Source organism: Hypanus sabinus, chromosome 18 (assembly GCF_030144855.1).
Source record: "Hypanus sabinus isolate sHypSab1 chromosome 18, sHypSab1.hap1, whole genome shotgun sequence".
Lineage (NCBI taxonomy): Eukaryota > Metazoa > Chordata > Chondrichthyes > Myliobatiformes > Dasyatidae > Hypanus > Hypanus sabinus.
This window is the reverse complement of record NC_082723.1, coordinates 32,024,293-32,049,713: the sequence shown is the minus strand read 5'-3', so window position 1 is coordinate 32,049,713 and position 25,421 is coordinate 32,024,293. Positions and strand designations below refer to the sequence as shown.

The 25,421-nt window shown below is 40.9% G+C and overlaps 1 protein-coding gene across 15 annotated transcripts in view; it reads left to right on the top strand.

Annotated features, from left to right (window-relative positions):
- The first annotated feature begins 5,491 nt into the window (after positions 1–5,491).
- Positions 5,492–25,421, top strand: part of LOC132407464 (zinc finger protein 618-like) — a 110,493-nt gene continuing 90,563 nt past the window's right edge. For 6 of the 15 annotated variants that reach the window (XM_059994025.1, XM_059994022.1, XM_059994024.1 and 3 more), the window contains exon 1: positions 5,831–5,883. The gene's annotated coding sequence lies outside the window, so the exon portion shown is untranslated. The other 9 variants (XM_059994013.1, XM_059994015.1, XM_059994011.1 and 6 more) reach the window with 6 other exon arrangements.

The following is a 25,421-nucleotide window of genomic DNA, read 5'->3' as shown; positions in this document are numbered from 1 at the left end:
ATAAAGAAATCGTTATTAGCAAAAAGAACTTTAATTCAAAATAGACTTATTCCTTTTACAATGGATAATAAACTTCTACGTAATTGGTTCCAAAAGGGGATTAAATATATAGGTGATTGTTTTGAAAGGAGGTTTACTGATGTCGTTTGATCAATTAAAAAATAAATATAAAATATCAAATAACACTCTTTTCTGTTATTTTCAATTAAAGGCTTATTTACGAGAAAAGCTGGGACAAACAATGTTGATGCCAAAACCTAGTGAAATAGAAATATTAATTCAAAATGGAAAAATTTAAAAATTTACATCTTGTATGTATAATTTGATTCAAAAACAGACAATTAAATCAGGAATTCATAAATCAAGACAAAAATGGGAATCTGATTTGAATGTTAAAATTGATGGAATTTCTGATAGTATGAGAAATACAATAAATGTTTGACTTAGATTAATACAATATAATTTTTTACTTCAATTATATATAACACCACAGAAAATAAATAGATTAAATTCAAATATGTCTGACCAATGTTTTCGATGTAATCAAGAAATTGGTACTTTTTTACATTCTACTTGGTCTTGTTTTAAAATCCAACCATTTTGGATAAATCTAAGACTTTTATTGGAACAAATTACTGGAGTACAACTCCCACATAGTCCAGTATTATTTTTATTAGGAGACATTGAAGGGACAATACCGAAACTTAAATTGAGTAAGTATCAGAAAAAATTTATAAAAATTGCATTGGCAGTAGCCAAAAAAGTTATCACAGTTACTTGGAAATCCGATTTATATTTAACTATGGATTGTTGGAATAATGAAATACATAGTTGTATTCCACTTGAAAAAATTACATACAATCTAAGAAATGAATATATTTCTGAAAATTTGGCTCCCATACCTACAAAAGATAGGATTAAATACATAGGTCCTTTGAAGATAAAATTATAAAGTAATTGTGGAAAGTAAAAATAAATACTAAAATTATTTTGAACTCCATGGAGCATGTGGAGATCCTCCGATATCCAGGCAATCTTTCTCTTCTTTTTTTCTTTCTTTAGATAAGGGTTAGGGAGGGGGAGGGTTGAGGGGAGGGGGGAGGGTTAATATTATTTCTCTCACTATTTCATCATCTCTTTTGTTCTTATAATTTTCTAAAATTTAATAAATAAACAGATAGATAGATAGATAAATAAATAAATAAAAGATCCACGACCAAGGATATGCTCTCTTGCCAAAGGTTTGTAGCTCCATCAGAGGACTATGGAGTGACACACACAAAATGCGTGTGTTGAAAGGAATTCAGCAGGCATCTATGGAAAAAAGTACAGTGGATGTTTTGGGTCCAGCAGGACTGGAGAAAAAAAGCTGAGGAGTAGATTTAAAAGGTGGGTGGAAGGGAGAAGGAAACACTGGGTGATAGGTGAAACCTGGAGGGGGAAGGTTTAAGTAAAGAGCTGGGAAGTTGATTGGTGAAAGAGACAAAAGGCCTTGGAAGAAAGAAAATGGGAGTAGGAGCTCCAGAGGGAGACGTTGGGCAGGCAAGGAGAAAAGGTGAGAAAGGGAAAAGGGGATGGGGAATGATGAAAGAGTAGAGGGGGTGGGGGGCACTACTGGAAGTTTGAGAAATTAACGTTCATGTCATCAGGTTGGAGGCTACCCAAACGGAATATAAGGTGTTGATCCTCCAACCTGAGTGCAGCATCATGGCGACAGTGGAGGAGGACATGGATTGACATAACGGAATGGGAATGGGAAGTGAAATTAAAATGGACGGCCACTGGGAGATCCCACTTCTTCTGGTGGATGGAGCATAGATGCTCGGCTACATTGGGTCTCACCGATATACAGGAAGCCACACCAGGAGCACCGAACACAGTATAGGACTCCAACAGACACACAGGTGAAGTGTTGCCTCACCAGGAAGAATTGTTTGGGGCCCTGAATGGTAGTGAGGGAGGAGGTGTAGGGGCAGGTGTAGCACTTGTTCTGCTTGCAAGGATAAGTGCAAGGAGGGAGCTCAGTGGGGAGGGACAAATGGACAATGAAGTCACATAGGGAGCAATCTCAGCAGAAAGTGGAGGGAGCGAAAGATGTGATTGGTGGTGGGATCCCATGGGAGATGACAGACGTTTTGGAGAATGATGTGCTCGAAGTGGAGACTGGTGAGGTGGTAGGTGAGGACAAGACGAACTCTATCCCTGGTAGGGTGGTGGGGGGGGATGGGGTAAGAGCAGATGTGCGTGAAATGGAAGAGATGCAGTTGAGGACAGTGTTAATGGTGGAGGAAGGGAAGCCCCTTTCTTTGAAAAATGAGGACACTTCCATTGTGGTAGAATGAAAAGCCTCATCCTGAGAGCAAATGCAGCAGAGACAGAGGAATTGAGAAAAAGGGGTGGCATTTGTACAAGTAACAGGGTGGAACAAGGTGTAGTCCAAGTAACTGTGAGAGTCAGTAGCTTTGTAATACACCTCATTCCACCCTACTACTTGTATATTACAAATCCATGGACTGTCACAGCAGGTCTTTCTCTCTCCCCACCCCCCAACTTTTAAATCTACCCCTCAGCTTTTTTTCTCCAGTCCTGCCAAAGGGTTTCGGCCCGAAACATCAACTGTACTTCTTTCCATAGGTGCTGCCTTGACTGCTGAGTTCCTCCAGCATTTTGTGTGTGTTGCTCAGATTTCCAGCATCTGAAGATATTTCTCTTGTCAGAGGACTGTGAAGGCTGATTCTGAGGAATCTAACACCTGAAGATGAAGTCATGAGGCAAATGTGTGTAACAAAGAAGGGGATTGCTAAAGATAATTATGACTGTTCTACAGGTCTGTAGCCCACAGCAGTTGATTGAGAAAACAACAGACATATGCGAAATAGGGAGGCATGGTAATGTAATGGTTAACGCAACCAGTGTGGGTTCAATACCCAACATTCTGTACATTCTCCCTGGGACCGTATGGGGTCCCTCCAGGTACTCTGGCTTCCTCCCACATTCCAAAGATGTACCAGTTACAGTTAGTAAGCTGTTGGCATTGGAGGTGAGGTGAAGCTTGCCGCCCCCAGCACATCCTTGGACTGTATTGGCCACTGACACAAAAGATGCATTTAACTGTATGTTTTGATGTACACTTGATAAATAAAGCTAATCTTTATCTTTCATCACATACATATGCTGAGTGCAATGTACATGTATGCGATTACAGAGAATGTGTAGTGAAAGGAGGTACAGGATCCAAGGGGACATTGCTTTGTGGATCCAGAACTGGCTTTCCCACAGAAGGCAAAGAGTGGATGTAGACTGGTCATATTCTGCATGGAGGTCGGTCACCAGCGGTGTGCCTCAGGGATCTGTTCTAGAATCCGCTACTCTACAAATGACCTGGATGAGGAAATGGAGGGATGGGTTAGTAAATTTACTGATGACACAAAGGTTGGAGGTGTTGTGGATAGTGTGGAGGGCTGTCAGAGGATCAGCGGGACATTGATAGGATGCAAAACTGGGCTGAGAAGTGGCAGATGGAGTTCAACCCAGATAAGTCTGAAGTGGTTCATTTTGGTAGGTCAAATATGACGGCAGGATATAGCATTAATGGTAGGACTCTTGGCAGTATTGAGGATCAGAGGGATCTTGGGGTCTGAGTCCATAGGACGCTCAAAGCAACTGTGCAGTTTGACTCTGTGGTTAAGAAGGCATATGGTGCATTGGCCTTCATCAACTGTGGGATTGTTTAAGAGCCAAGAGGTATTGTTGCAGCTGTATAGGACCCTGGTCAGACCCTACTTGGAGTACTGTGCTTAGTTCTGGTCACCTCACTACAGGAAGGATGTGGAAACCATAGAAAGGGTGCAGAGATTTACAAGGATGTTGCCTGGATTGGGAAGCATGCCTTATGAGAATAAGTTGAGGGAACTCGGCCTTTTCTCCTTGGAGTGATAGAGGATGAGAGGTGACCTGATAGAGGTGTATAAGATAATGAGAGGCATTGATTGGGTGGATAATCAGAAGCTTTTCCCTAGTGCCGAAATGGCTAAGACGAGAGGGAACAGTTTTAAGGTGCTTGGAAGTAGGTACAGAGGAGATGGGGTAAGTTTTTTTTATGCAGAGAGTGGCTAGTGTATGGAATGGGCTGCCAGTGGCAGTGGTGGAGGTGGAAACAATAGTGTCTTTTAAGAGACTCCTGGATAGGTACATGGAGCTTAGAAAAATAGAGGGCTATGGGTAACCCTAGATAATTTCTTAGATAAGGACATGCTCAGCACAGCTTTGTGGGCAGAAGGGCCCATATTGTGCTGTAGGCTTTCTATGTTTCTAAAGAGCCACAGAGGTAGATTGGAAAGTCAGTGTGTGAAAGTGCCATTTAACCTGATGGAAGCTGTCCTTGACCCTGGTGATATATACTTTCAGGCCTTTGTATCTCCCAATGGGAAATGGAAATCAGAATCAAGTTTAATATCACAGGCATAGGTTGTGAAATTTAGCAGGCCAGGCAGCACCTATAGGGAGAAACACTGTTGACACTGTTAAAACATTGACAGTGCTTCTCCCTATAGGTGCTGCCTTGCCTGCTGCGTTCCACCATCATTTTGTGTGTGTTGCTTGAATTTCCAGCATCTGCAGATTTCCTCGTGTTGTGAAATTTGTTGTTTTGTGGCAGCAGTACATAGCAATACATAATAATAAACAAAACTATGTTACAGTAAGTATAAATTATAAATAATGCAAAATAGAGGGGAAAATAATGAGGTGGTGATCATGGGCTCATCAGCTTTGAAATCTGATAGCAGAGGAGAAGCTGTTCCTGAAGTGCCTTCAGGCTTCTGTACCTCTTACCTGACGGTAGCAATGAGAAGGGTGTAAGATCTTGACAATGGTGGTCCTTAATGACAGATTCCTGCAAAGTGGGAGGCCCGGGATGAGAGGGTCTGGCTGTCTTATGGAGGCATTGGGGAGTGCAGACAGAGTCCATGGAGGTGATTCCAGTGATGTGGTAATTCCTGTACACAACTCTCTGCAGTTCCTTGTGGCCACAGACTAAGTTGCCGGACTGAGCCATTATACATCCATATTGGGTGCTTTCAGTGGTACACATGGTACAAACGACCGTGGGTTTGAATTGTGTGAAAGGGCCGAATGGTCACATCCTCATACTAAAGGGGAAGTCAAAGGGCTGGGTAACATTGCTGGACTCGGAGCCGCCACAGACCCGATGTGGCCAACTGCCTGTCACCAGAGGCCCGTCCGTCGACTCCATCCTCAGGACCACAGCAGCCACCGCGAATCCAGCCGGCAGCCGGACGCATGCGCGGATTTAAAAGCCGGGTAAAGACGGCGCATGCCCAGTCACGACCCTCAATACCAGCCGTAAATCGCTTTGGCACTTTTCCCATCGTCAAATACTCCAAGCGATATATATACCCCGGGTCGTAATCACGTGCGCCCGACAAACTGAATTGCGATTGGCCAGCCACGCCCTAGACGTCAACACGAGGGGCGGGGTTAGAGCGAGGCGGCCATTTTCCGTTTCCGGAGTGGGTCCGCCGGCCATTTTGCCCATGGTTAGTATCTGAGCCTGGGACGGTGCTCGCCCACCCGCGCTCTCCCTCGTTCACTTCCTTCACATCATGCCCGGCTGACCGCGCTCTCCCCTAGGCCAACAACGCCTGTAACTGGCTCCTTCCCCCCTCCCCACTCCTCGCTCGGAGGGGTGCCGCCTCCCGCCGCCCCGGGGCCTGGCGGCGTAGGATGCGGCCGTGCTCCCGGCCGCTTCACCTCGTGTGTCGGCACCACAAAGCCGAGGCTCCCCGGAGCACGGTGGCTTCGGCCCCGAGCACCTGGAGCACAGAGTCGGGCCCCACTGTACGGCGACCCGCAGCGGAGGAGGTAATGACGGGGGGGACACGGGCGGGACTCGGCCACAACAAAGGGGTGTGTGTGGCCTGCAGCACGGGAGGCGGGGGGACAGGCTGGGGGGCGGGGGGTTGGCCTAGCTGTAGTCCTGGGCACACACCTCACTTCCAACCGCTCACTGAGCTTCACTTTTTATCTGTTTTCTTCAATAACCCGAAGGGCAACCTGCCCTAAACGGTTTAATTCAGATTAAACTACCGCATCCTCCGGATTACTACACCAGGGTGTCTCCTGCAGTGGGGAGACTAGCAAACGATTGCAGGAGAATTGTGTTGGTGCTGCCTTTCATTTGCTTTTGTTTCGAGGCTGTATTGTGTTGAATGAAATATTTAATTCCTAAAGCAATGCACAATTGTTTTTCAAAGCTGTTTACACCTTGTTAGCGCGCAAGAAGTGAAATGCTGCAGATGATCAAGGTCTGAAATAAAAATAAAATGTTAGAAATAACTGTTCGGCAGCATGGGAAAACGTCCATGATTTTTTGTCAAATCGCAAAACAGCGATGAAGAAGTGAAGAGCGGGCGAAGGGAAGAAAACAAAGGGGTGTTAGTGCTGGAGACAGGAGAGATTAAGTGATGAGAGATAGTGGTGCAAAGCAAAAGACGATGGTAATGTGACAAGTAAATGGATATCTATGGGCGCAACAACTATTATCTGTATTTATTAATTCATTTGAACCTGGAGGCTATAATATTGCGCTTTGAAAGATAGCTATTAGAGCACTTCCCCAAGTTTCAAATGTCTCATATTTGTGTTTAATTCAAAATCAAAACAATAGGGGCTATAACTATGGAAGAAAAACAAAACACCAGAAATATTTAGCAGGAATTCCCATGCATACTTAGATGTCTTGTATTGTGGCTGTTGCTGCTTTGCTTTTGAAACTTCTATCAGTTCATCTTTCCTTCCTTTCTGGTTTTACCTTTTGTTCTTCCTTTCAGTCCCTCTGGGTTGCCAGCATTTTTTATATAATAAAAACACTACTTGAAATGTGAATGTGTGGAGTTGGTCATAACTGAAGAGGCAGCCTCAATGGTTGAAACTGTTGATCCAAAGACATGTTTGAGTCAGATCAAAGCAGTTGATGAATTTAAATTTGGGTGGTTAAATGAATTTTTAAAATGAAGGTAGTTTCAGTGAAGACGTGTGCAACACCAGCTTGCTGTTGCCTATCTTGGAGCTAAACTGCATGTTCTGATTTCTGCACATCCTTCAGGGAAGGAAATTAGTGATCCTTTGGTTAAGATGTGATTCAAGACCCAACTTAATGTCCTCCTGCGTTTTGGAAGGAATTATCAATGGACATTTCAGGCAAATGAGACATTTCTTGAATTGGGGTGGGGATTCTGGAATGTCATACTCCAGATATGTTTGGATTCTCGATCAGTGATTACTTTCAAAAACATTAATACATTTTTTGGATGTAGGAGGGATGTGGGGAAAATGGTGTAAAGGTGGTTATCATTTGAATGGTAGAGCAGATTAGGAGCTGTGCCTTCCTCCACAAATCTTTCAGTGGTATTTGCTTTTCCACCTAGCACATAAACACTTCTCTCCAAAACTAGCGGCTTTCCCAAAAGCTCTAAATGGTGAAAATTTTCATTGCTTTACTTTGAAACCATCTGTCCTCACCACTTGCCTGCTACTATTGTTTGTTTGCCTTTAGACATCCTTTCTTTGCCGTCAAGTCTACTATGCCCTCATTGAGTGTGGCTGTGAGTAGTAGTGTATAAGTGTTGTACATCCATTAACAGTCTCAAAGAAGTTGTGTATATGAGGAAATGTAATTAAGCAGCATTGATGCTACTTCCAGCACTTGTTTGTGGGATGTTTGTTTCACACACATTTGGGGATGAAACACTGATTTGTTCATTAACATTGGTTATGACTGAGCTGAGTGGGAATGTTAGAAAAGATAATGTAATAGTTACTTCATGAATTGTTGCTTTTAAGAAGTTGTGGAATAAGGTGAGTGGGTAAATCTGAGTGTGAAATACAAACTATTCAAGCTCAGGTAAAAGTGATGTTCTATATCAGGATAGTTCTGTTTCCAAAGCAGCACATAAAGATATTTGTGTTCAATTGAAGACCTCTTATATATAAATGCATGGACTTAGGAGTTGGTTTAATCTGACATTTCTTAAATACATCAGAGATTAAATTTCAAAAGTTCTAAATTGCTTGTAACTTAGTCTTGCATTTGAAACGTGTCATTGTAATACAAGTCTGAATGTGTTTGGTTTTTAGTTGTGATAACTTGATTGGACTGCTGTGGGCTTGTTGTTATTGACAACATTCATGCACCATCCATCTGCAGGACATGACACTCCCGGACTTGGGCTAGATTATTTTTTGTCTGTGATTGTATGTTCACTGCTGTCTTGTATGTGCTTTGTGCTGAGTGTGACTGTTGGTGCTGTTTTTTGCACCTTGCTCCCGGAGGAACTTGGTTTCATTTGGTTGTGTTCATGGGTATTTAAGAATGGTTGAGTGACAATTAAATTTGAACTTGAAGACGATAGGTAGAAATGTTTGCAGTTGACAATTATTCTGTCCCAGAATGCTGTAAATGAGAGCTCCAGAGTACATTTTAGATTCTACTTGGAGATGCTCACTGTCTTTGTGCCAAATTGTGATTTTTCTGACACTGAAGCTAAAGATGACCAGTAAGCAGTTAACCAGTATACTGCAGGAAGGGTCAAATGTCTAGGGTCTTGTGCAGAACAGCTAATGAATCTGTCATGAAGGAACATCAGTAGCGGTTTTGGGCTTGTGTTTCAATGAGAGCTGAGATGGAAAACATTTGACTTACATTGAAAAGCAGTAGCAGCACTTGTATCCACTGCTCATGGTTCTGGTCAAACGTGAGTTTGTTATAAACTGTATTTGATGCTTGATTTGAGCTGCTCAACCAGTGTGCTTTCCACTGCAGTTTGGGAATGTTGGGTGCTTGTTCTGCCTGTTGCTTTAAGTTTACATGAGAATTGGTTGCATTTGCAGAAAGTAACCCAAAAATGTTCTCTGAATTAAAATGCAAATTTGACTTGCATTTTATATCACTTTATCCTAATTATAAATAGAATTGTGGGTTTAGCTCTCCAAAATTCCTAATATTTGTTTGGCTTAGTATAGACGATATTCTCAATCCCTACAGTTCTCTTGGAAGAGGATTCAAAAGATTATCATTCATCATGAAATAGGTTTTACCAGATTTCTCCCTTAAATCATGAAGCTTCCCCATAGCAGGAAGTATCCTCTCCGAATCTTATCTTTCAATAGGATCATTTATTGCAAACTCCAGTTAGAATAGACCCAGCCTGCTTAATATTTATGTGGAAATATCCTTTCCTCCAAGAATCAATGACCTTTTGTCACCCAGTGCAAAATATTCTTTAAATCTAGAGAACATGACTAAGTGAGGTTCCACGGTATAGTAATGGTTAGCATGACATTACTGCAACTCGGGGGGGTCAGCGATCAATTCCACTATCCTCTAAGCAAGTTTGTACGTTCTGTCCTGTGTGTGGGTGGATTTCTGGGTGCTCCAGTTTCCTTCTGCAGCCCAAAGTTAGCAGGTTAAGTTGTCCTGTGATTAGGCTGGGCTTAAATCGGTAGGTTGCTGGGTTGTGCAGCTTGTTGGCCTGGGTGGGCCTGTTTCGTGCTGTATCTCTTTAAAAAAAAATGAAACAGTGCTGATTTCATTTAATTTCCAGTGGAATTATATGATTAGTGGTGAGCTATAAAATCTGCAATTTATGAGGAAAAGATCTGTTTGGTATATTCCATAGCAGACAGTTTCAGGAAGATTTTGTGCACAGCACTTATTCATTGAATGAGGGTGGAGCTGATAAAATGTTATGGGAGAAAATGTAAAATTTGAATATATAAACGCAGCGAAGAAGAATAGCCCTGTTAACAGAAATTATCTTTCAGTTTAGTGAAAGAGAGGCCCCTTCCTGACTAAATGCTGAAAATGTTTTATACTAAGGATTGTTGTGGCAAATTAAAATGGCTGCTATATTGTACTGGACACACTTCAGTCAGTTCTGATTGATCTAATAGACCCAAATGTTTGAGTGTTTATGTGACTATGAAGGAAGTTGAAAAGGCTCTAGCATATATTATGTAGGCTATGTTTTCTGGAGCTTTTACTATACTATTTTTAATATTGAAAACTGAAACTTATTGTCCTGGCCCTTTAGTAAAATCTCTGGGAATCTCAATTTGAGTTTTTAAAAATGGATGAAATGGTGTGCATGTCAAAGTGACATTAGGGTAACATTGATGTGTGTCAAAACTTCAGAGAAAAATAGGCTTTTGAGTTTGGTGAGGGGTGTAAATTATATGGGTTACTAAAATCATTGACCTATTTGTGCAAGTGTACAAGATAAAGCTAAAATTAGAAAGTTGCTAAAAATCACATTTGAGAGAAAAAAATCATAATCTTTCCAGTTGGCCAATGATCCCTATTTGTCCGTAAATAACACAATTGATTGAAGAATGTTTGACATCCTGTGTTGTGTCTGATTTAATTCATCTTAATTTTCGATGTTTCAAATTTGGTGCTTTGGGATCTAAGTGCTATGAATATTCATTCCCAACATAGAACCCAGCCACTCAACTTGGAATTGTTCTTCTCTACCCCCACCTCCTTGCCTATTAGCTATCTACATTTTAGCTAATTTCTTGTGCTTTTGCTGGATTTTTGCTGGTCTTTGCAGTTTCACATAATCAACTAATTGGATTTTGATTGGAATTTTGTTAAATACCTTGCGGAGGATCTTGAAATAGTACATAAATCTGAAGGACTGCTCACTGTTACTGGCAGCAGTTATACAAGTAATAAGATGCAGGTGCAACTAAGTGAAAAATATGAAAATGTATGTCCTGCCACTCTTCATGTGCTAATGTGTTCTTCAAATCTTTTATGTACAAGTGTTTGCATAATAACTAGCAACTGCAGAATTTGTCCCTTAGGATGCTGAGATTTAGGTTGGAGACAAATATCCATTACAGAAACAGTATTTTTAGAATAGCTTCAAGCTGCATAATGTCTTCAAACTGCTTGCCAGATCAACTTTATGAGAATAGTTTAATTCGGAGAAAGTATCAAACATTGACGCTTTTCACAAAATCTTTGAGAAGATGTAATGCTCAAGTCTCTTATGTATACCTTCTGAAGTTTTTGCCCCTCATAATATCCTTTAACAGTTGAGCTGAGCAATTGACCTAGTTTATTGAGAGTATTGTGTACAGAATCGGTCACCTACCTATAGAAAAGATGTCAATAAGATTGAAAGAGTACAAAGAAAATTTACAAGGGTGTTGCCCGGACTTGAGGACCTGAGTTATAGGGAAAGATTGAATAGGTTAGTACTTTATTCCCTGGAGTGTAAGAGAATGAGGGAAGATTTGATAGAAGTGTATGAAGTTATGAAGTGTATAGGTAGGGTAATTGAAAGCAGGGGGCATGAGGAGCAATCTTGGGATGGTGCAAGTGTGGAACAAGCTGCCACTAGAAGTAGTGGATATGGGTTCGATTTCAACAGTTAAGAGAATTGGATAGGAGGGCTATGGTCCGAGTGCAAGGTCAGTGGGACTAGCAGATTTATAGGGTTTTTTATGGATTTGATGAACTAACAGGCCTGTTTCTGTGCTATAATACTGTATAGTGAAATGAGTTTGTTTTTTTAATCCAATCACTGCTGCATTTGATAAGTTTTGCTGGGACCTTATGCATCTGAACTTGTGAACGAGGGATATGTCTAAACGCTGATTTATACTTGTGCATATGGGCTACGCCGTAGCCAGTATGTGTTGGTGTGCGCCAAAACGCTAGTTGGTGGTGGGTTTTCTATGTCACTGTGTTGAGTTTCTTCGTGAGAGACATGGACAAGGAAACGCATTTCACAACATTTTCGCGTGTCGGCAGGTAGATTTGACGTTTTGGTTCATCTATTTCGTATCAGTGTATGCACAGCCTACAGACGTGGCGGAGAAGAAGCAACTGGAAATGCGTAGGAGGAAATGCAATGCTACCAAGCGGACCGATCACAGTTGTTGCGGTCTGCGTCACCGCGATGCGTGAGTAACTTTTCTGGAGAGGTGCACGTCACCCTATGATGTAGGGTATGCGATACCTACGGCGTAGATGCGACGCACAAATATAAATCAGCCTTAATGCTAGTTAGGTCTGTGAATGGCCCCTGACCTACCAAAGTGGTTTACCTCTTAAATACCACAGAAATCACTCATTCAGTTAGTGATGGGTAATAAGTGATGCTTTACCTGTGGCACCCAGATCCAGAAAATATAAAAAGAAACACTGCTTTTTGTGGAGTCTGTAAAAGAAAGGTATTTTTGGTGTTTTTCCTAAAATTCAATCTAATCCTTACTGGGCTGGAGAAGTGGAAGGCAATCCATTGTAGTATCTCTGGGTCAGTAATTTTTTAAAAAAAAAGAGAGCAGAGTTCAGTTGTAAATGTCACGAAAACCCAGTATTTAAACAACACATTAGATTGAATGACGTGGCAGAAGTGGGTTAGACGCCTGTGTCAGGTTTGTGCCATAGGGATCTGTGCTTGGTCCTTTGTCATCTAGAGTAATGATCTGGATGATGTAGTAAACTGGATTAGCATATTTGCAGATGTTGCTGGACCTGAGTTATAGGGAATGGTTGAATAGGTTTGGACTTTATTCCCTAGAACGTAAAAGATTGAGAGCAGATTTGATAGGTATGCAAAAGGTATAGATGGATAAACGCAGGCATTTTCCATTGAAGTTGTGCAAGACTACAGCTAGAGGTCATGCATGGGTTTAAGGGTGAAAGGTAAAATATTCAAGGGGAATTTCTTCACTCAGGATGGTGAGAGTGTGGAACAATCTGCCAGCAGAAGTGGTGGATGTAGGGTCAATTTCAACATTTAAAAGAAATTTGAATGGGGCATATCTGGGCGGGGTAAGAAGGGCTGTGGTCCGGTTGCAGGTTGATGAGACTAGGCATATTAATGAATTGGCACAGACTAATTGAGCCAAAGGACCTGTTTCTGTGCAATGTTGCTCCATGACACTATTAGAAAGGATTGCAATTGACACTAGATTGTCAGGTGAAAGTCAACGTGTGTGCAAGTCAGAATCACTGGCATATGTAATGAAATTTGTTAACTTTGTGGCAGCAGGACAATGCAATGCATGATGTATATAAAAGTGAATTGCAGTAAGTATATAAATAGTTAAGTTTAAAATAAATAATGCAAAACCAGAAATTAAGAAAAAGTAGTGAGGTCGTGTTCATGAGTTCAATGTCCATTTAGAAATTGGATGGCAGAGGGGAAGAAGCTGTTCCTGTGTACCTCCTGCCTGATGGTAACAATGAGAAGAGGGCATGTCATCAAAACACTCATCCAAACTGGAAAACTGTTATTGCGAGGTTTGTTGAAGTTTTGAAAAGCAATATAATTTGTGTTTTTGTACATTTAAAAAATGGGGAATGGTTAGAAAATGTACAACATTTTAAAATCTCACATGGGAGTAACTGGATAAGAAACTAGTTCAGGGCTGAATAATGAGCAGTGTTGTGGCTGGGAGTTCAGTAAAGACTAATGGTAGGCTTGTGAAATATTGTGTGACAAACACTGCATTACATTAATGATATTTTTTTCTTCCCAAATTTGTGCCTGGAGGGTAATTTGAATTTGGGTGAAGAACTGATCATGACAAGTCTTTTACTGTTGGGAGCAATTAAGATTATAAACTGAGAATTGTTATAGTTTGGCTTTTCCGAATGTGCCTTTTCTCTTTCACATAACTTCCTCTATCATTTAAAATACGTATTCATTGTTTCTAGTCCAGAATTTAATCACGATTGAAATAACAAACCTTAGATTACTGCAGTAAGTTATACAGTGTTAAAGGCAGACACAGGCCCTTCAAACCAACCAGTCTGTACGCACCAAGTGTCCATCTAGGCTTAATTGTATTTGACCAAATCCTCTAAACCTTTGTTTTCTAGGTACCTATTCCATGTGAATTCAAACCACTTCCTTTGGCAGCTTATTCCACATACAAACCATCTTCATGGGAAAAATTACCTCTTGGGGTTTTTAATTAAATCTTTCCCCTCTCGTTGATCCTCTGTCCTCTAGTTTTGAATTCCCCATGTTCAGAAATTGTAGCCCTAAAAGACTATAGTAGTTGGTCTGTAATATTTTAAGGTTAAACTTCAAGAGTGTAGTATAGAGAAGTTGACAAACTAATTGGAGGATGAATACTATAAATGGGTAATGTACTGGATTTAGGAAACATAAGTGTGTCTCATTTTGTTTCTGGGGTATACTTTGGAGGAAAAACTAATACGCATATCCAGTCCTGAAGGAGTGTTTCGGCTCAAAACATCGACTGTTTACTCTTTTCCATAGATGCTGCCTGACCTGCGGAGTTTCTCTAGCAATTTGTTGATCCAGATATCAGTATTGCCATTATAAATCTGTTGGATCATTTACATAGACTTTTATCTGCTGGTTCCAGATCAAAGTTTTTGTTCATGCTCATATTGATATGCATACTTAAGTCCATCACCCTTCCTGAGGTAGAGGCTGCCGACAGCTGCTTGCCATAGGCCTCTGTCCTGGGCCGGTCTTTCAAGCTGTCCCTGGTTGTAGCTCATCTTCAAAGATCCTCCCTCTCCCAGGAATGAGGTTTTTGGAGCCTCTGGCGTTTTTGTAGTCTGGGACTTTATTGGATGAGGTTGCTAGCTGAATGTGCAGTTAATACTGTCATTCCCACAATCCTGATTGAGAAGTTGCAGAACCTGGGCCTCTGCACCTCCCTCTGCAATTGGATCCTTGACTTCCTAACCGGAAGACCACAATCTTTGTGGATTGGTGATAAACATCCCCTCCTCACTGACAGTCACCACTGGTGCACCTCAGGGATGTGTGCTTAGCCCACTGCTCTACTCTCTCTATATACCCATGACTGCATGGCTAGGCATAGCTCAAATACCATCTATAAATTTGCTGATGATATAACCATTGTTAGTAGAATCTCAGATGGTGATGAGAGGTCATACAGGAGTGAGATATGCCAACTAGAGTGATGTCGCAGCAACAACCTGGCACCAATGTTAGTAAGATGAAAGAGCTGATTGTGGACTTCCGGAAAGGTAAGATGAAGAAACATGTATCAATCCTCAGAGGGATCAGAAGTGTCGAGAGAGTGAGCAGTTTGAAGTTCCTGGGTGTCAAGATCTCTGAGAATCTAACCTGGTCCCAGCATGTCGATACAGTTATAAAGAAGGCAAAACAGCAGCTGTACTTTATTGGAAGTGTGAAGAGATTTGATATGTCAACAAATATGCTCAAAAACTTCTATAGATGTACTATGGAGAGCATTCTGATGGGCTGCATCACTGTCTGGTATGGGTGGGGGGGGGAGGGGGCTACTGCACAGGACTGGAAAGTGCTGCAGAGGGTTGTAAATCTAGTTAGCTCTATCTTGGGCACTACCTCACCTTTTTTTTTCCAATATATAGTATTTCATTTTTTGCACGATTTTTAATCTATTCAATGTATGTACACTGCATAAGGTATATGGAATAAGATTTACTTATAATTATTTTTCTATATTATGTATTGCATTGAACTGCTAAGCTAACAAATGTCATGTCTCATGCCAGTGATAATAAATCTGATTCTGCTGTCCAACCCTGCTGCTTTCACAGCTGGGCTTGGGATCAGACCGTCCATGGTAGAATTATTGGTACGCATAATATGAATATGCCTTTGTGATTTTGATGGGGACCTTTAAAAATACTGCAAAAGCAGAACAGATTTAGATTTTTATAGTTTTTTTACAGCAGCAAGTATTACTATTTAGTTAATTGTACTGTGAAGTCTAAAAATGACGAAGGCAGATTTGTCAAAAAATGTTATTAATACTTACATTTCTGAAACCAAGCTTTAAATGTCCTATATTTGCGATAGCTGTGAGCAAAAGGCTAGTGTAATGAGCCATCCACAGCGATTAATAAACCCATTTTACAATGGTTTAATTTGAAGAAAGGAAAAATTATATTTAGAATATAGATGATCACTCTAATAACTCCAAAATTATGCACTGTTTATTTTTAATCCAAGAAATTGAACCATTTGTTTCTATTTTACCTCATTAATGTCATTCTGTAAATGGTGATTGTACAGTATTTGGAAAGGAAATGCTAAAGTCTCAGTTAAAATACTTGTAAAATAGCTGAATGTAATACTGTTTCTTCTTGATTACTCATGTTTGCATTGTGGAAAGATATTTTGGGAAAAGTCTGGTAATTTACATACAAACAGATTCTGCAGATGGTTGAAATGTAGAGCAACACACAAAATGCTGGAGGAACTCAACAGGTCAGGCAGCATCTATGGAAATAAATAAATTGGTATTTCAGGTTCAGGCTCTTCATTAGGAATGAAAAGGAAGGGGGAAGAAGCCAAAATAAAAAGTTGGGTGGTGGGGGAGGGAGGTCAAGTTAAAAGATGATAGGTGAAGCCTAGTGGATGAGAAGATGAAGGGCTGGAGAAGGGGGAGTCTGATAGACAAGGGTGGACCATGGGAGAAGGGGGTAAGTGATAGGCAGGGGAGAAGAGGCAGGGAAGGTGAAAATAAATTAGTAGAAAGAGAAATTGACATTCATGCTATCAGGTTAGAGGCTATCCAGATGGAATGAGGTGTTATTCCTCCACCCTGAGGGTGGTCTCTAACAAAAGAGGAGGCCATGGAATGAAAATGGGAATAGAAATTAAAATGGTTAGCCACTGCGAATTTTAGTTTTTGGCAGATGGAGCTGAAGTACTTCAGAGGTTCACCCACACTTTTTTTAAAAAAATCCTTTCCTCTTGTATCTCCTTGTGCCTTAAAAGCATGCTGTCTGGTATTGGACATTTAAACCCTGGGAAAAGTATTGCCTGCCTTCTCGACCTACACCTCTCCTGATATAAATCTTTCAAATCTTCCCCTCAGCCTCCGCTGTTCCAGGGAAAACAACTCAAGTTTGTCCAACCTCTTGTTCTCAGGTGTATTCTCATTTACCTTCTATCCTGCAAAGTAATTACCTGGAGCTGCCAGAGTATTCAATGGACAATGACTATGACATCTTCTGTAGGCCATGCCTTAAGTTTAAATGTATAATATTAAAATAAGTATGAAGTAGTTTTGCTTCAAGCCATACAAGAAAATGTCTGGCAATGGATACATTTCTTCCGTGTCGTAACCAATTACTGATCTGTTCACAAATGAAACATTCAGCTTTCGAATAATGATGTATGCATAGGATGTACAATTTAAGAACTGAAATAGTTCAGAAGTTTATACATTTGGACAGACTGCCTGGATTAGAATAAAACAGTACACTACATTAGGACCACAGAGTCAGTTAATATCCTTAGGCTGGTCAAATCCAGAGAGAGAAAATATTTTGAAATTCTCCTTTTAAAATTTTCCCAAGTGTAGAGATCTTGATGACCAAAAATACAAGTCCAGATTCCTCGTGTCATATCATAATTGAAAATATGTGATGCCATCTTGGTTCTCTGATCAAGCAATGTATTTTAAAGTGAAAGTTGTGACTTTTTTTGCAGAAGGCTTGAGATGAATAGTGTTTATTTTTAATTTTTATTTTGTTAAACTAAAAAGGAATATTCTAAGTCTTAAACTGGAGTTATCCTAAGCTAGTATAGAGGCAGTTTTAAGATTTTATTTGTGACAATCTGCAATGCAAGATGAACCGGTGGTTTGTCGTGGATAGCTTGAAACTGCTTGATGGCAATTTTAAGCAAATAGGGAATTTTAAAAGCGGTGTTTGAACTTGAGTGAACATGTGCTATTGCTTAAGAAATGTTTCTAATCTGAATATTATTAGTTTTTAATCACATTAGGTTGTGTATTTCTGAGGCAAGCCAAAGTCTTTTCTAACCTGATGTGTAAATTGAATGAATTGAACTATGTATTGTGCATTTATTAAAACTTTTCAGTTGCATTACATATCATTGTCAGATAGAAAAATGGAAACATTCTCATTTGAGATTTTCAGCTTAAATTCATTGACATCTCAGTGAGTTCAGGCAGTAATTGGATAAATGATATTGACAAAGTTCTACAGTTCAATCAGTGGTTTAATCTGAATGGTAAACTTGAGCCAGACTGGCATTGAGTTGATGGAAGTAGCTACGGAGTTGGAGGAGCGTGTTGGTGACAGAATTTAATTTTGTGATCCAGGCAGTAAATACATAATGATGCTAGTCAGAAAAAATCAGTATTTAGCTCTGAATTCCTTGTCACATGCAAAAAGTTATATATGAAGAATGGTTCCATTGCATACAGTATGTGAAGTTGTCTGGTGGAGTAAAAATAGAAATACCTGGAAAATAACTTACCTTGCAAATGTTACTTAAATACAAAATATCACTGCCACTTTTGTAAAAAGTGTTCTTCCTTGGGTTTTGAACTGAATTAGTATTTGCAATTCTGTTTCTCCTGGTCAATTTATTGAAGTTACTTTATCTGTGTATGGCTGTAAGAATATATTAGTGCATTGAAATCTCTGAATGTTCCTCAGAACAACAGCCCACAACACAGTTAACCAAAATAGACTTTAACCCTGGAACATCTGCACAGCAAAGATGCATCAGGATACTCTTTATCATCTACAGCTTGGCATTCAATACTATCGCCTCCTCAAAACTATTCAATAAGTTTCCAAGATCTTGACCTCAATACCTCCTTGTACAATTGGATCTTCCATTTCCTCATTTGCAGACCCCAGTCAGTTCAGATTTGCAATATCTCCTCCACAATCTCTCATCAGCACAGGTGCACTACAAGGCTGTGTGGTTAGTCCCCTACTCTCCTTGCTCTATACTTGTGACTGTGGCTAAGCACAGCTTCATTGCCATATTTAAATTTGCTGATGGCACCACTCTTGTTGGCTGAGTCCACGTATAGGGAGTGTTGGCAAGACCAAGGAGCTGGATTATTGACTTAGAGGAGGAAACCAGAGGTTAATGAGTAAGTCTTCATCAAGGGATCAAAGGTGGAGAGGGTCAGCAACTTTAACTTTCTTGGTGTTATAATTTCAGAACAACTGTCCTGGGCCCAGTACATAGGTGATTACAAAGAAAACATGGTGGCACTTTTTCCTTAGAAATTTGCAAAGATTTGCATGCCTTCTAATACTTTGACAAACTTCTGTAGATGTGTGGTGGAGAGTATGTTGGCTGGTTGCAGCACAGCCAGGTATGGAAACACCTATACCCTTGAATGGAAAATCCTACAAAAATTGTGGATAAGGCCTGGTCCATCATAGGTAAAAACCCTCCCCACCATTGAACACAAAGCATTGACCCAGGAAAGCAGCATCCATCAGGGACTTCCACTACACAGAACATGCTCTCTTCTCAACACTGCCATCAGGAAGAAGGTGCATGAGCCTCAAAACTCGTACTACCAGGTTTTGGAGTAGTTATTATCACTCAACCAACAGGCTCTTGAACCAGAGGGGATAACTTCACTCAACTTCATTCGTCTCATCACTGAACTGTACCCACAATGCATTGACCCACTTTCAAGGGCTTTTCATCCTATTTTCTTAATCTGTTGCTTATTTATTATTATTTTCTTTTTGTGTTTGCAGTTTGTCTTTTGCACACTGGTCATCTGCTTTGTTGAGCATGGTGTTTCATTGATTCTATTATGGTTCTTGGATTTACTGTTTATGTCTGCAAGAGATTCGAATCTCAGTTATACAAGGTAACATGTATGTACTTTGATAATAACCTTACTTGAACTTTGGGGTACATTGCCAATTGATTAACAAGTTTAATTACAAGCAATGCACCCCAGACTTGTTATGTTATCTGCAACCTAAAGACTTTGGGCATTACATTGAACTAAAATATCTGCTTTCCAAATCTTCCACTGATTTTAGCAGACTATAAATCCCTGTTGTGATCAACTGAGAAAATCAGATTGGATATTAATATGTTTTTAAAATTCAGTATCATTTGATAGCAGCACAATATGAAATTTTTGCATGTTGTAATCTCGAGCTTCGAATGGAACATTTGTTCATTTTCCAGAATGCTTTAAGCTATAAGTGAAGCTATCCTCTGTTTATTACTTTGAGTTGCCCTGAGCTTTGAAATTCAATTTCCTGTTGCCTGTGAAAGGAAGTTTTCTCATGACAAAGGACAAGGGATTGCATAAAAGAAGAATCTACCAAGACTTAAAATCTAATTTCCAAGAATTATATTATTAAAACATTGCCTTTGCACATTTATAATTTCTGGAGCACATGTTCTCAGCAACATTAAAAATCTTTGTTATAGAGTAATAATTAGAGTCCTTGGCCAGAAACGTCGACTGTATTCATTTCCATAGATGTTGCTTGACCTGCTGAGTTCCTCCAGTATTTTGTGTGTTCTCGAATTCCAGAATCTGCAAATCTCTTATGTGAGAGTTAGTGTAATCACATTAATTTGCCAAGTCAATAAGATAGAATATCACACCATTACAACTCCCTTAAATTTATCACTTGGTTTGCAGATTTTCTGTGCATCAGGACTGACACTAAAAATCTGATCAGCTTTCACTGCAGACCAAAGTTAGTTCACTCTAAATCCAAAATACGTGAAAACACTATATCCAATAAACACTTAGAGTAAAAATTCTGTCACTCCCAAGTTTACCTTTTGCTATTGTTCTGCGAAGGGTAACAGGCTTGAGTCAGCGCTTCACAGCATCAGGGTCTCTGGTTTAATCTGGACCTTGAGTATTTCCTTTGAAAAGATTATACTTCCCCTGGTGAAAGTGTGGGTTCCTCCAGCTTTACCCCATTGCCCAATGATGTGATGGCAAGCAGTGATGTGTCAGGGGGCATGAAGTGTGTGAAGTTACCTTGACCAGAGAGAAGGTTTGTGGGGGAAAAGAAAGTCTGAAAGAAGATAAGTCACCTGGACCACATGGTGTACAGCCCGGAGTTCAGAATGAGGTGGCTGAAGAGATCATGGAGGCATTAGTCATGATCTTTAAGAATCACTAGATTCTGGAATGGTTGTGGAAAACTGAAAAATTGCTACTGTCAGTCCACTCTTCAAGGCTGAAGAAAGGAATCTTGCTTATTAAATCTGTTGGACTTGTTTGAAGGACTAACAAGCAGGATAAACAAAGGAGAATCAATTGATGTGCACTTGGATCTTGACAAGGTGCCGTACATGACACTGCTTAACAAGCTATAAGCCCATGGTATTACAGGGAAGATTCTAGCATGGATAAATCAGTGGCTGATTGGCATGAGGCAAAGAGTGGGAATAAAGTGAGCCTTTTCTGACTGGCTTCCAGTGACCAGTGGTGTTCCATAGGGGTCTGTTGGGACTGATTCTTTTTACGTTATATGTCAGTGATTTAGATGATGGAATTGATGGCTTTGTTAAAAGGTTTACAGACAATATGAAGATGAGTGGAGGAGCAGGTAGTTTTGAGGAAATAAGCTGCAGAAAGGCAGATTAGGAAAATGGGCAAAGAAATGGCAGGTGGAGTGCAGTGAGAAGTGTATGGCCATCACTTTGGTAGAAAAAATTAAAAGGTTAACAATTTTCTAAATGGGGAGCATTTACAAAATAACTGAAGTACGAATGAACTTCAGAGTTCTTGTGCAGGATTTCCTAATGGTTAATTTGCAAGTTTGGTCTGGTGAGGAAGGCAAATGCAATATTAGCATTCATTTCAAGACTAGAATATAAAAAGGATGTAATGTTAAGACTTTATAAAGCAGTGGTGAGGCCCCACTTGGAGTATTGTGAACTGTTTTAGGCCCCTCATCTTAAAAAGAATGTGCTGAAACTGGAGATGATTCAAAGGAGATTCACAAAAATGATTCCAGGAAGAACGTTTGATGACTCTGGGACTATATTCTCTGCTCAAAGAATGAGGGGTGACCTCATTGAAACCTATCGAATGGTTAAAGGCATTAATAGAGTGGATGTGGAGAGGATGTTTCCTATGGTAGGAGAGTCTAAGACCAGAGGGGACAGCTTCAGAATAGAGTGGTGTCGTTTTAGAACAGAAATGGGGAATTTCTTTAGCCAGTGAGCAATGAATCTGTGGAACATGTTGCCACAGGCAGCTGTGAAGGCCTAGTCTTTCTGTATATTTATGGCAGAGATTGATATTCTTATTAAAAAAAAAAATTTGTATTGGATTTTCAAATAGTTACAGAAGGAAAAAAATTATCAACCCTCCCCCCCCCCTTTAACCCCTCCCCCTAACATATCCCTGTAGAAAGAGAGAAGAAAAAAGAAAGAACGAAAGAGTGCCTGGATATCAGAAGATCCCCACATGCTCCACGGAGTTCATAATAGCTCTAGTATATATATTTATTTCTTTTCCCAAATAACCAATAATTTTAACTTCGGAGCACCTATATATTTAATCCTATCTTTTGTAAATAAGGGTGCCAAATTTTCAGAAATATTTCATATTTATCTCTTAAATTATAAGTAATTTTTTCAAGTGGAATGCAGCTGAAAATTTCATTCTTCCAATGATCTATACTTAAGTATGAATCCGATTTCCAAGTAACTGTAATAGCCTTTTTGGCTACTGCCAATGCAATTTTTATGAACTCTTTCTGATATTTGTTCAATTTGGGTTTCGGTTTTATCCCTTCAATATCACCTAGTAAGAATAATATTGGATTGTGTGGAAGCTGTGTTCCAATAATTTGTTCCAGTAAAACTCTTAAATTTATCCAAAAAGGTTGAATTTTAAAACAAGTAGAGTGTCCTCTTTTGGAAGAGGACAGCGAGGCTTGAGAGGAAGTGCGGTGGCGGCCATTTTCAAATTGTCCAATTGCTTCTCAGATCGGAGTTCTGAGAGGCGGGACTGCGCAGGCGCGTGAAGGAGGCCCGGGAAGGAGGGAAGATATATAAAGGAGATACTGAGTGAGGTAGTTCTCTTTTGGAAGAGGACAGCGAGGCTTGAGAGGAAGTGCGGCGGCGGCCATTTTCAAATTGTCCAATTGCTTCTCAGATCGGAGTTCTGAGAGGCGGGACTGCGCAGGCGCGTGAAGGAGGCCCGGGAAGGAGGGAAGATATATAAAGAACGCCGCCTTAAGAAGCGGGCAGCTTCGTTTGCGGGCAGCGGAGTGAGCCGGGTGCAGAGTGTAGGGCTTGGGCTCAGAGGGCTTAGGCGGAAGAGGGCACAGTAGCCTTATCTTTTAGTTCTTGTATTTTCAGTTATTTGGGAGGTATGAGTGTGAGGGCAGCTTGTTGTTCTCGGTGTCGGATGTGGGAGATCCTGGAGTCTCCGAGCCTCCCGGATGTCCACATCTGCGCCAGGTGGGCCGAACTGCAGCTCCTGAGGGAACTGGAGCTGCAGCTCGATGACCTTCGCCTGATCAGGGAGAGTGAGGAGGTGATAGAGAGGAGTTACAGGCAGGTGGTCACTCCGGGACCACGGGAGGCAGATAGGTGGGTTACAGTCAGGAAGGGGAAGAGGCAGGTACTAGAGAGTACCCCAGTGGCTGTACCCCTTGACAATAAGTACTCATGTTTGAGTACTGTTGGGGGGGACAGCCTACCTGGTGGGAGTGACAGTGGCCGAGCCTCCGGCACAGAGGACGGCCCTGTAGCTCAGAAGGGTAGGGTTAGAAGTAAGAGGTCCATAGTAATAGGGGACTCAATAGTCAGGGGCTCAGACAGGCGTTTCTGTGGAGGTGACCGGGAGTCCCGGATGGTAATTTGCCTCCCTGGTGCCAGGGTTCAGGACGTTTCTGATCGCGTCCAAGATATCCTGAAGTGGGAGGGTGAAGAGCCAGAGGTCGTGGTACATGTAGGTACCAATGACATAGGAAGGAAAGGGGAAGAGGTCCTGAAACGAGAGTATAGGGAGTTAGGAAGGCAGTTAAGAAGAAGGACCGCAAAGGTAGTAATCTCGGGATTACTGCCTGTGCCACGCGACAGTGAGAGTAGGAATAGAATTAGGTGGAGGATGAATGCGTGGCTGTAGGATTGGAGCAGGGGGCAGGGATTCAAGTTTCTGGATCATTGGGACCTCTTCTGGGGCAGGAGTGACCTGTTCAAGAAGGACGGGTTACACTTGAATCGTGGGGGGACCAATATCCTAGCGGGGAGGTTTGCTAGGGCTACAGGGCGGACTTTAAACTAGTAAGATGGGGGGGGGCAGGAGACTATGGGAGAGGAGGTTAGTTCACCAGTGGAGCAAGTAAATAGACGGTGTGTGAGGGAGGAAAGGCAGGTGATGGAGAAGGGATGCGCTCAGCCCGAAGCTGTAGGGGAGAAGAAAGAAAAGGATAATAAATTTGAATGCATTGTTAGGGATGGAAAGAGAGGAGGAGATGGAGAGAATCTTAAATGTATCTATTTTAATGCTAGGAGCATTGTAAGAAAGGTGGATGAGCTTAAAGCGTGGATTGATACCTGGAATTATGATGTTGTAGCTATTAGTGAAACATGGTTGCAGGAAGGGTGTGATTGGCAACTAAATATTCCTGGATTTAGTTGCTTCAGGTGTTATAGAGTAGGAGGGGCCAGAGGAGGAGGTGTTGCATTGCTTGTCCGAGAAAATCTTATGGCAGTGCTTTGGAAGGATAGATTAGAGAGCTCCTCTAGGGAGGCCATTTGGGTGGAATTGAAGAATGAGAAAGGTGCAGTAACACTGATAGGAGTGTATTATAGGCCACCTAATGGGGCGCGTGAGTTGGAAGAGCAAATGTGTAAGGAGATAGCAGATATTTGTAGTAAACACAAGGTGGTGATTGTGGGAGATTTTAATTTTCCACACGTAGACTGGGAAGCTCATTCTGTAAAAGGGCTGGATGGTTTAGAGTTTGTGAAATGTGTGCAGGATAGTTTTTTGCAACAATACATAGAAGTACCGACTAGAGATGGGGCAGTGTTGGATCTCCTGTTAGGGAATGCGATAGGTCAGCTGACAGATGTATGTGTTGGGGAGCACTTCGGGTCCAGTGATCACAATAGCATTAGCTTCAATATAATTATGGAGAAGGACAGGACTGGACCTAGAGTTGAGATTTTTGATTGGAGAAAGGCTAACTTTGAGGGGATGCGAAGGGATTTAGAGAGAGTGGATTGGGTCAAGTTGTTTTATGGGAAGGATGTAATAGAGAAATGGAGGTCACTTAAGGGTGAAATTATGAGGGTACAGAATCTTTATGTTCCTGTTAGGGTGAAAGGAAAGGTTAAAGGTTTGAGAGCACCATGGTTTTCAAGGGATATTAGAAATTTGGTTCAGAAAAAGAGGGATGTCTACAATAGATATAGGCAGCATGGAGTAAAGGAATTGCTCGAGGAATATAAAGAATGTAAAAGGAATCTTAAGAAAGAGATTAGAAAAGCTAAAAGAAGATACGAGGTTGGTTTGGCAAATAAGGTGAAAGTAAATCCGAAAGGTTTCTACAGTTAAATTAAAAACGAGGATAGTGAGGGATA